The following is a 10,193-nucleotide window of genomic DNA, read 5'->3' as shown; positions in this document are numbered from 1 at the left end:
CGGGGCGCGAGCGGCGCGGGGGGCGCGCGGGGCCGGCGGCGGCGGGGCGCGTGGCGGCGCGCGGGCGCGAGCGGCGGGACTGCGGCGCCGCGGAAGGAGGACAATAGCCTCCCCCCTGCCGCAGGCCGCCGGCTCCCGCGGGAGGCCCGGGACCATCTGGAGCTGGCGGCCCCGCGGGGCTCGGGGCGGGGCCCGAATCACCCCCTCCCCGCCCGGCGCCATGGTAACCGCGGCCCCTCTCGGTTGTCCGCACAGTTCCCCGGCCCCGGGGTCGCTGACCTTCCCCGGGGCGACCACGGCGGCCGCTCTACGGCCGGCTCCCGACCCCCGCCACCTTCCGTGTGGGTGCTCCCCATAATGCCGCCTTCCGGTCAACCCTGGGCCATCTGGGTACCCCCCACAGCTGGCGGGGCTCGGGATCCGCAGTTTGAGGACCCCCACCTTTGTCCCTACTCCTCCTTTCCTCCAAAACCTGTATCCCTGAGACACGCAACCCTTCCTTTCACTGCACTCACCGCCCGGAAGGTTTCCCAAAATTCAGCCTCCGTTTTCCTTTTCAAATTCTCTCTGGGCACCTCCAGTTCATCTCCCTTTAAGCAATCCTCTCCTCCATCCCCTCTCCTGAGCATCCTCCTTCAGGCAGGTAGGCCGGCTCTCTTTCCCAAAGCGTCTCCATGGTCTCCGTGGCGGAGATTCGCCTGCTCGCCGATCAGATTCTCGGAACAGTCATCCCCGCAGCTTCTCTCTGCTCCTTCTCAGCTCTTCTCATTTATCAACCAGGAGAATTCCGGCCTACTCACTGTCTTAAAAGGGAGTGGGGGTGGGGATGGACATTTCTAGGCCTGGCACAGCTGGGTTTCTCCTTGGTTTAGTAGCATCTGAGTGGTCGAAGGTCTTAGGTCGTTAAGCAAGGTGAATTGCTATCTATCTGCTTGAGAGAGAAAAGAATTATGCCCAAATAATAATAAAGTTATAAAGTGCCAGCTGGGTATTAAAAGTGCATTATCCCATGTGACCCCCACCCCCCCACCCCCCAACTCCACACTCCAGCTCTAAGAGGTAGGTACTGTTCTTCCAGTCTAGGAGACTAAACTCAGAGATGAACTAGTAATAATAGATTGGGTTTTGTACAGAGCAAGCAGAATTTAACCATTAGATTATTCTGTCCCTGAGGATGTGGGCCTGTTTCCACAGGGAAAATGCCTGAAATGGCCAAGTAAGGGCAACGTGAAGAATGGGCTTGGCATGAATTATTGGGTTTAAGGTTTTATTTATTTACGGGTAACGGAGTTGTAGGATTTTGCTCCTTTCCGAAAAGGTACACCTAGTGAAACAGACCTGTAAGTGACTGAAGTACTTTACAGTTACGATTTTGGCAAGGTGAAATTGTTTTAAACTTATTTGAAAACATTTTCAAGGAAAAAAAAAAACAGCCCTGCTACCAATCCTCTCTGGTTGTATCATTTCTCACCTACCTGGCCTTGGTTTTCCTAGACTATAAAATGGGTCGGGAGGCGTATCAGGGGGTTGTACTAAAAGATGACCCTGAAGCTCTCTTCTAGCTCTGATAGTCTGATTCCACCACTCAACTGGAACAGTGATTCCACCACCGAACTGAAACTGGGATGTGCCTCACCAGTAGCTACAACTGCTATTTATTACTTTTTTTTATTTAAAGATTTTTATTTATTTATTTGACAGAGAGAGATCACAAGTAGGCAGAGAGGCAGGCAGATGGGGGGGGGGGGAAAGCAGGATCCCTGCCGAGCAGAGAGCCTGATACAGGGCTCGATCCCAGGACCCCGAGATCATGACGGGAGCCGAAGGCAGAGGCTCAACCCACTGAGCCACCCAGGCGCCCCTATTACTTGTTTTTTAACAGTCACTGGAATCAAAGAAGTGAGGGCATAAGCTGCAACCATTCCCAAGGATACGAGAGAGTTCAGGGGGAAGGGGGCAATGAGGTGTGTTTTTGGTCATCAAGGAGACTTGGTCTGGGATATTAAAGCTGTTGGGATGAGAATCAGCTGATCTGCCAATGGAGCCAGGACACCTGCTATGCTGGTATGGGAACCAAGGGTCTGAAAAAAGCTATTGGATTGTGACCCAGTTAGAAGACAAGGATATTAGGTCTTATGGGCAGCATACTAATAAGATCTTTTCTATAGTATTTCCCATTTTTAGCATTTCATAGTCCTTTGAAAAGCCTTGTAGGGTAAACATTATCATTCAGCAAACTGATGTTCAGACACCTTGTGAATGCCCAAGTTCAGAGTTAGTTCATGGTGGAGACGTCAGGTCTTCTGATCCCTAATACGTTCTTTCCCTTCTGCTAGAGAGAGTATAACAGAGCGGTTAAAGGCATCAATTTTAGAGTCAGACTCTTTGGGCTTAAAAGTGGTTTTGCCACCTACTTGCTATTGACCTCAAGCAAATTACTTAAACTCTCTGGGATTCAGTCTCCTTACCTGCAAAATGGTATCACAAGGTAGGGATCAGATGAGTTAATGCAGATAAACAAGAACAGCTCCTGGCACACAGTAAGCCCTCAACCGGCATGAGCCGGTTTTAACCACGTTATCCTTTTACCATACTATTTCCCAGTTTGGGGAGGAAGCAGGCTCAAAAAAGCGAACACTGAGATCGCTAGTTTCAGTTGCTTTGGAAACTTGTTATTTTGCTCTGTAGTGCATCAGCATAGTCAATGATGAAGGGACAAAGTCGGCTTCCTTTTTAGGTGAGTTGCAAAAGTGAATGGAATGAATTCGACCAACTGTGCTGAGCTTCTCTGAGAATCCAGATTTGCTACTTAAGTTACCAAGATTCATGGAAAGGTCTGGTAACACTTCCTGCCACCAAACAGACAGACCTAGCCGAATGTTCATCTCTCATTCCTGTACCATGGAAAAGGTGTCTCTCCTGTCTGAGACTGATTCTTCTGGCTTCTGCACGAAGTGCCATTCCCTCCTGCAGTCTCATGGCATCTAGTCATTCTGGTGAGTTCCCTCTCTTTGGGCTCCTTCCCATCAGCATGTGAACATGCTCAAGTTTTAACGAGTGAGAGATCCTGAGCCTCCTGCAAGTCTTTCCCTTACTCTTTATGACCACGATCTTCTTGGGTGATTTGAATGCATTGGCTCCACTACCTTGCCTCCCCTTTAACCGAACATTCATTTATTTTTTTTTAAAGATTTTATTTATTTATTTGACAGACAGAGATCACAAGTAGGCAGAGAGGCAGGCAGAGAGAGAGGGGGAAGCAGGTTCCCTGCTGAGCAGAGAGCCTGATGAGGGGCTCCACCCCAGAACCCTGAGATCATGACCTGAGCCGAAGGCTTCAACCCACTGAGCCACCCAGGTGCCCACCCACCCCCACAACATTCATTTAAAAACAATTTGGCTTGGAGCACCTGGGTGGCTCAGTGGGTTAAAGCCTCTGCCTTCGGCTCATGATCCTGGGATCCCAGAGCCTGCTTCCCCTTCCTCCCCTGCCTGCCTCTCTGCCTACTTGTGATCTCTGTCTGTCAAATAAATAAATAAATAAAATATTAAAAAAAAAACAATTTGGCTTAGGGGCGCTTGGGTGGCATAGTCGGTTGGGGGTCCAACTCTTGGTTTCCACTTAGGTCATGATCTCCAGGTCCTGGGATCAAGCCCCGTTTCAGGCTCCACACTCCACAGAGTCTGCTTGAGATTCTCTCTCTCCCTCTGCCCTTCCCTCTCATGTGCTCTGTCTCAAATAAATAAATAGATCTTAAACAGACAAACAAAAAAACTGCCTAGCTTATGTGTCAGGCACTGTGCTGGGTTCTGGGAGATCTAATGATGAGTAACATGGACAGTCTCTATCTTCTTGGAGCTTATATTCTGGGAGGGTTGACAGACATTGATAAAATAACCCTTGAGATATATAATCACAAAGTTTTATGAAAGAAAGTTTCAGGATGCTAGGTGAGAGTCTAACAGAGAGTCATAATCTGGTTGGGGGGAGTGTGAAGGGAGACCTCCCCCAGATCATTTGAGCTGAGATTTGAAATAAGAGAAGGGTTAACTAGGCTGAGAATGGGGAAAATTGTAATGGTAACTAACTCTAATTGGGGACTGCATTTTTAACGCTTTATGCACGTAATTTCATTTCATTCTTGTAAAAACTCTGACAGCTAAGTATTAACCTCATTTCACAGAAGAAAAAACGGAAGCATAGAGAGATGAAGTGTCTTGCCCAGGGTCAGTTAGCCAGGATGGGGTAAAGCTAGGATTTTTAACCCAGACGTCTGACACTTGAACCATGTTCTTAGCTACAGAGACGCAGAGCATGTGAATGCCAAACCCGAAGCAGCAAGATGCGTGGTACGTGTAGTAAATGGAGAGAAGGACAGTGGGAGGGCAAGAGGGAATGTGTGGTAAATCCGGGCTGGGAAAATGTGCAAGGGCTAGAACATGCAGGACTTTCCAGGTCATTTAAAGAATTTTGGTTTTCAGCTTTGGAGCCTGGGGGAACTATTGGAGGATTTGAAGCAAAGAAGTGAAGCGATCAACTATGTATTTTAAAAAGATGATTCCAGCTGCTGTGTGGGGAATGGAGGGGTGCGCCCATTGACGTGAAAAACCAGTGAGGAGGCTACCACTGTGGTTTAGATGAGAGAGAAGATGGTAGCTTGAATGTGAATGCTGGCAGTGGAGATAGAGGAACACATAGGTAGGAAGAATTGACAAGAGGTGATGAAGGCTTAGACACACGGTGGGGAGAGAGTTGTCATGGATAGATCGTGCAGCTGGAAGACTGGAGGTACCATTTACTGAGATGAAGCACACTGGGAGACGACCAGGTTTGGGTGGGGGGAGTGTAGTAGGTCTTGGAACCTGCTGGGTTTGAGATACCTTTGAACTAATCAAGTGGACATTCTAAGTAGTCAGTGGTATCTGGGTGTGCAGCTCAAAGGGGCCCTGGACTTATGATAAACATCTGGAAGACATCAGTGCAGGGCCAGATGGTGAGTGAAGGAGATGGATGGACACTGATGCAATTGGTTTAGTCCAATGCAGTATAACTTCTATTCCTCTGCAGCTGCTTTCAACAAAGTCATCATTAGTCCTCTTGCTAAATCCAGTGTTAATTTCCAGTTACTGTTCCTCTTGGCAGTGGTTGACTTCAATTATGCCTGCTTCTTGAAATTTTCTTCCTTTGGTTTAGGGTTGCCACACTCCTGGATTTCCTTCAATTCCTGTGGTCCCTCCTTTGTTCCTCTTGTGAGTTCCTTTCCGCTTGTCACTTAATTGTGTTGTTGCCATTGGTGGTTGTGGTTCACTCTAGGCCCTTTCTTCATTCTGTGCATTCTTCCTGGGCCCCCTTATCTACCAATCTGCAGCCAGAGCATCTTTTTAATACAAAATTCTGAGAGATTACTCCTCTGCTGAAACTCCTTCAGTGGCTTCCCAGTGCCTTTGGGATAAAGTCCAGAGTTCTTTTTTTTTTTTTTTTTTTAGATTTTATTTATTTGACAGACAGAGATCACAAGTAGGCAGAGAGACATGCAGAGAGAGAGGAGGAAGCAGACTCCCTGCTGATCAGAGAGCCCGATGTGGGGCTTGATCCCAGGACCCTGGGATCACGACCCGAGCCGAAGGCAGAGGCCTTAACCCACTGAGCCACCCAGGAGCCCCAAAGTCCAGAGCTCTTAACAGAGTTGACGCACGCTGCTTACCTCTCCAGCCTCATTGCTCACCACTCCTCACTTGATATTCTATGTTCCCTAGACATAAGGAATCTGTTTGAGTTTTTCCATTGTTTGTGGGATTTTGAAAACAGTATTCCCTTTGGAAACTCTTCCTTTTCCATTCACCTTGATTTTACTCATCTGTTATGTCTAAATTTAGGTGTCACTTCTGGATTCTAAGTCTGGGACAGGGGCCTTCTGACAGCACTCCCTGTGATTGGCACTGCCCATTGTGCTCCCTCTTAGATGGTGAACTCTGGGAAAGAAGGGAGGACATCCATTTCTCAGTTGTGTCCCCAGTAGAGCAGACATGTAAATATCTATGCAATATATTGACGAATGACATAAAAGACTTCGGGAGAGAAGGGGATTCCTTGTTGTAAAATGATAAAACTAGATGTTTTCATATCAAACAATGCACTTTCTGTTTTCTGTTTCTTTACCTTGAATCTATCTCCATCATTAAGCAGGAGCAAGTGCTTTTTAGAAGCAGTATCTTCTACATAGGGATGATATAGAAAGATCAGGGTCAAAGACTTGGGCTTTTGAATTCTTAACTAGACCTTTTGAAATTGATCATAGAGGGGATGTCCCTCAAGGGGGAGGGATAGAGAGAGAGGGTGAAGCAGGCTTCCCACTGAGCAGGAAGTCTGATGTGGGCCTCAGTCCCAGGGCCCTGGGATCATGACCTGAGCCTAAAGCAGATGCTTAACTGAGTGAGCCACCTAGGTGCCCCTAGAGGGATTTTTTTTCCCCTTCAGAAGTTTCTCTTTAAATATCAAGAGACAGAATATGACAAACCTACAGCTTAGAATTTATGCCATTATCTGGTGAAATGGGAAGGACATGTGAATTTCCCTTCTACATAGAAATACAATCCTTTTTGAGTCTAGAGCAGCATTGGAAAAGACTAGAAAAAGAACAAAAGAGTTTAGATGCACCTTTGGGCCCTGTTTTCTGTGCTTATCACAAACAACAGTAGACAGAAGAGGCTTATACTCCATTCCATTCTTAGAACTCTGAGAAGACAAAGCATTTCAAAGTACCCTGCGCTAACAGGGGACAGCTGCCACAGGGCGGAAGTGACACTGCCATCTGTGTAGGTAAAGCAGGTCTGAGATAAATTGCATTTCCTCACTACCTACAGCCTAAACCTGAGTCTCCTTGGCTCCTTGACAGTTGGGGGAAATTTGAAAAGTTCCTTGGTGTCCAGCCCCTGAGAGGGGTGTGAGGGTGAGCTGAGAGCCAGGTGACCATTGAGGATTGCTTTGGAGGGGGAGGGGTGAGCCTCCCAGTTGAGCTGAGGGCTGCATGACTCAAGCCAGGGGCCAGATGGAGACTCAGTAGTACCAGGAAGGGCTGAGATGGGAGCCACTGAGCTCCTCATGAAGCAGTCACCGTAACTTTCTAATCCACCCACCAGGGAACACCGTAGTAGGTGCAGTGGCAATGGAGTCCAATGGCCAAGATCAAGTGAGGCAAGAGAAACAGAAGATGGCACTTGACCTTGATGCCCCTCCCTGATGTCAGCATGATATATGAACCACCAACTAGAACACTGTGGGGAGAAGGAAAGAGAATCCTAAGAGACTGGGTTTAAAACTTGGAAAGATTGAGTTGTCTGTAATTGGCAAAGTTCATTATTTTTCTGCCATTAGTAGAAATAGGGGGTTGAAGAGGTAGGTTAAGAAATACAGAGAATTTGGGGCGCCTGGGTGGCTCAGTGGGTTAAAGCCTCTGCCTTCAACTCAGGTCATGATCCCAGGGTCCTGGGATCGAGCCCCACATTGGGCTCTCTGGGCAGCGGGGAGCCTGCTTCCCCTTCTCTCTCTCTCTGCCTGCCTCTCTGCCTACTTTTGATCTCTGTCTGTCAAATAAATAAATAAAATCTTAAAAAAAAAAAAAAAAAAGAAAAGAAATACAGAGAATTAGGTGCCTGGGTGGCTCAGTCAGTTAAGTGTCTGCCTTCAGCTGAGGTCATGATCCTAGAGTCCTGGGATCGAGTCCTGCATTGGGCTCTCTGCCCAGAGGGGAGTCTGCTTCTCCTCTACCCTTCCTCCTTGCTGTGATCTCTCTCTCTCACTCTTTCTTTCTCTCAAATAAACAAAATCTTAAAAAAAGAAAAAGAAATACAGAAAATTGCATGTGTCCTCACCTGGGTCAATGACATGAGGTTATAAACAAGCCTGGTGTAGAAAGTAAAGGTCAGAAAGGTGGACTTGTAAAGGAGAGTCCTGGTGCCTTACAAGGACTGACCTGATTTCCTGCCGACTGTGGACCAGGAAGCTTGTGTAACACAAGCTGGGGGCAAGATTTGCAAAGAATGATCATGTATTTGAAAGCAAAAGTCTGCAGATGAGTCAAGATAAAGTGTCAAGTCAAACCGGGTGTTCTGATGCTGGGGTGGGTGGAGGAGGGGCACAGAGGACAGACTACTACCTGGAGCTCCCTTATATAGTGGAGAAAAGTCTGAGGTTCTAGGAGCCTTGAGGGGCACGTTCTGAGCTGAGCAACGTTGTGTGTGCCTGCTGTTGGTGACTAAACTGGAGACACCGGGACAGATTTGAGGACATGGAAGTATTACATCCATTTGTCTTCGTCCAGTTTGAATTCAAACCAGCATTTTATTTATGGATCATCCCTCCCCAACTATTTTTAACTTGCAACCCTAAATACAATTAAGAACTGGACCTAAAAACATGTTTGAATGATTTCAGCCCGTCTAGGAGCAGACTGGGATCAACCGCAATGCCAGTATCTTTGACTTTACCTGTCAATAACGAAGCACTTCTTTTTCCTAAGAAGCTTCTGCCACAAAGCCTTGAGAATACACAAATCCTTTGAAAAAGTGTCTGATCACACCCATCTGCCGGAAATAAAGTTTGACGGCATCTGCTTCATACTAACAGCTGAAGGGAAGTCTTTGGAGTTCTTTGATCAAATTGCACTGAGAAATGTGAGTTGTGTGGGAAACCTACAAAGAGTACATTTTTGGGTGCCAGAACCCAAAATGAGTAGACTTAGTGTACATCTTTGAAGCTGGAAACGTCTTAGGTCAGTTTTCCGTATTGTAGCCTAACTGTGCGGTAAATAGCTAGGTAGGTACACAGCTATAGCCAGTCGTTTCGATTATTATTGGCATCTGAAACTTCCCGATGGTTAAGACTCTGGAGTTTTATGGCCTTGTTGGAACCTGGGTCCATCATTTTCTAATTCCGTGATCTTGCATAAGTTATGTAACTTCGCTAAGCCTCGGTTTCCTCATCTGTAAATAGGGGATAAGTTTAAAGGAATTGTGGTGAGAAATTAGTGTATTTCAGGTGCAGATTAGGGCTCAATAAATGTTAGCTATTGTTATTATCATTATTTTACTTGTTTTGTATGCAGGCAAATCTTGCCTTAAGTAAAATGTCATGTAGGGAAATCTAGATTTGCATAAAAGTTTAATGGGAAAGAGCTTTGCATTACAACAAAATTCTTCAGTCTATGAAAGAAGCAATGACAGGGTTTCTTTGAGACAGTCAGTTTCTCTGTGCGTCTAAAACAATTTGATTCACACACAACTAGATTTACACAATGCATTAGGAACATAGCTAGTGTACAAAGCACAGGACATTTGTAATACAATCATTCAGGCCAGGTCTGAACCACTATGACAAGTTAACAATAACAATCCTGGGTATTCCCCTCTGTCCTTTATTAAAAGGATTAGGTGACTGCTCTGTGATTTCAAAGAGCAGAGCTGGGACCAACGGGTAGAAGATAGAGTGGGGGAGTTTCAGTTCAATATAATGGAAAACTCCCTACCAAACCACTGCTGTCCAAAACTGGAATGGGTTGCTTCTGAGGTGGCAAATTTCCCAACACAAGATATTCAAGTAAAAGCAAGATATCAACTTGTCAGGACTGTTGGAATGACTATTACATAAAACAGGGAGGTGAATTAGGGCAGTGTTTCACAACCCTAAGCACACAAAATATATTGTGCAAACTAGATCAGTTCTCTACCTTGGATACCAAGAGTTGAGGAAGGAGGCAGAGGGAGGCTGTTCAGAGGAGGCATGGGGATAAAGGAAATGAGCTGGAAAAAAAAATATTGCTCCTCTGGTTGGGAAATACCAGATTAAATGACTTCTAAGATTTCCTCTAATTTAAAGAGTATAGGGACTCCTGGCTGGCTCAGTTGGCAACTCTTTTGATTTTGGGGTTATAAGTTCAGAGCCCCATGTTGGGTGGAGAGATTACTTCAGGATTAAAAAAAATATCTTAAGGTGAGCCTGGGTGGCTCAGTCGGTTAAGTGTCTGCCTTTGGCTCAGGTCATGATCCCAGGGTTGAGTCCCACATTGGGCTCCCTGCTCAGTGGGAAGCCTGCTTCTCACTCTCCCACTCCTCCTGTTTGTGTCCCCTCTTTCACTGTGTGTGTCTTTCTCTCAAATAAATGGATAAAATCTTTTTAAAAGCTCTTTAAAAAGTAA

At 46.3% G+C, this 10,193-nt stretch overlaps 2 protein-coding genes across 2 annotated transcripts in view; one reads left to right on the top strand and one right to left on the bottom strand.

Annotated features, from left to right (window-relative positions):
- The window catches only part of LOC111149653 (spectrin beta, non-erythrocytic 2), a 37,315-nt gene extending 36,553 nt beyond the window's left edge, over nt 1–762 (bottom strand). Inside the window, exon 1 of the mRNA XM_022506851.1 lies at nt 516–762. The gene's annotated coding sequence lies outside the window, so the exon portion shown is untranslated. The remainder of the gene's footprint in view (nt 1–515) is intronic.
- LOC111149654 (chromosome unknown C11orf80 homolog) overlaps nt 1–10,193 on the top strand; it is a 135,289-nt gene that overhangs the window by 1,491 nt on the left and 123,605 nt on the right. The gene's annotated exons all lie outside the window — the stretch shown is intronic.

This window comes from Enhydra lutris, unplaced genomic scaffold (genome assembly GCF_002288905.1).
Source record: "Enhydra lutris kenyoni isolate GAN:26980312 unplaced genomic scaffold, ASM228890v2 scaffoldscaffold22, whole genome shotgun sequence".
NCBI classification, from domain to species: Eukaryota; Metazoa; Chordata; class Mammalia; order Carnivora; family Mustelidae; genus Enhydra; species Enhydra lutris.
This window is presented reverse-complemented; position numbering and strand designations above follow the sequence as displayed.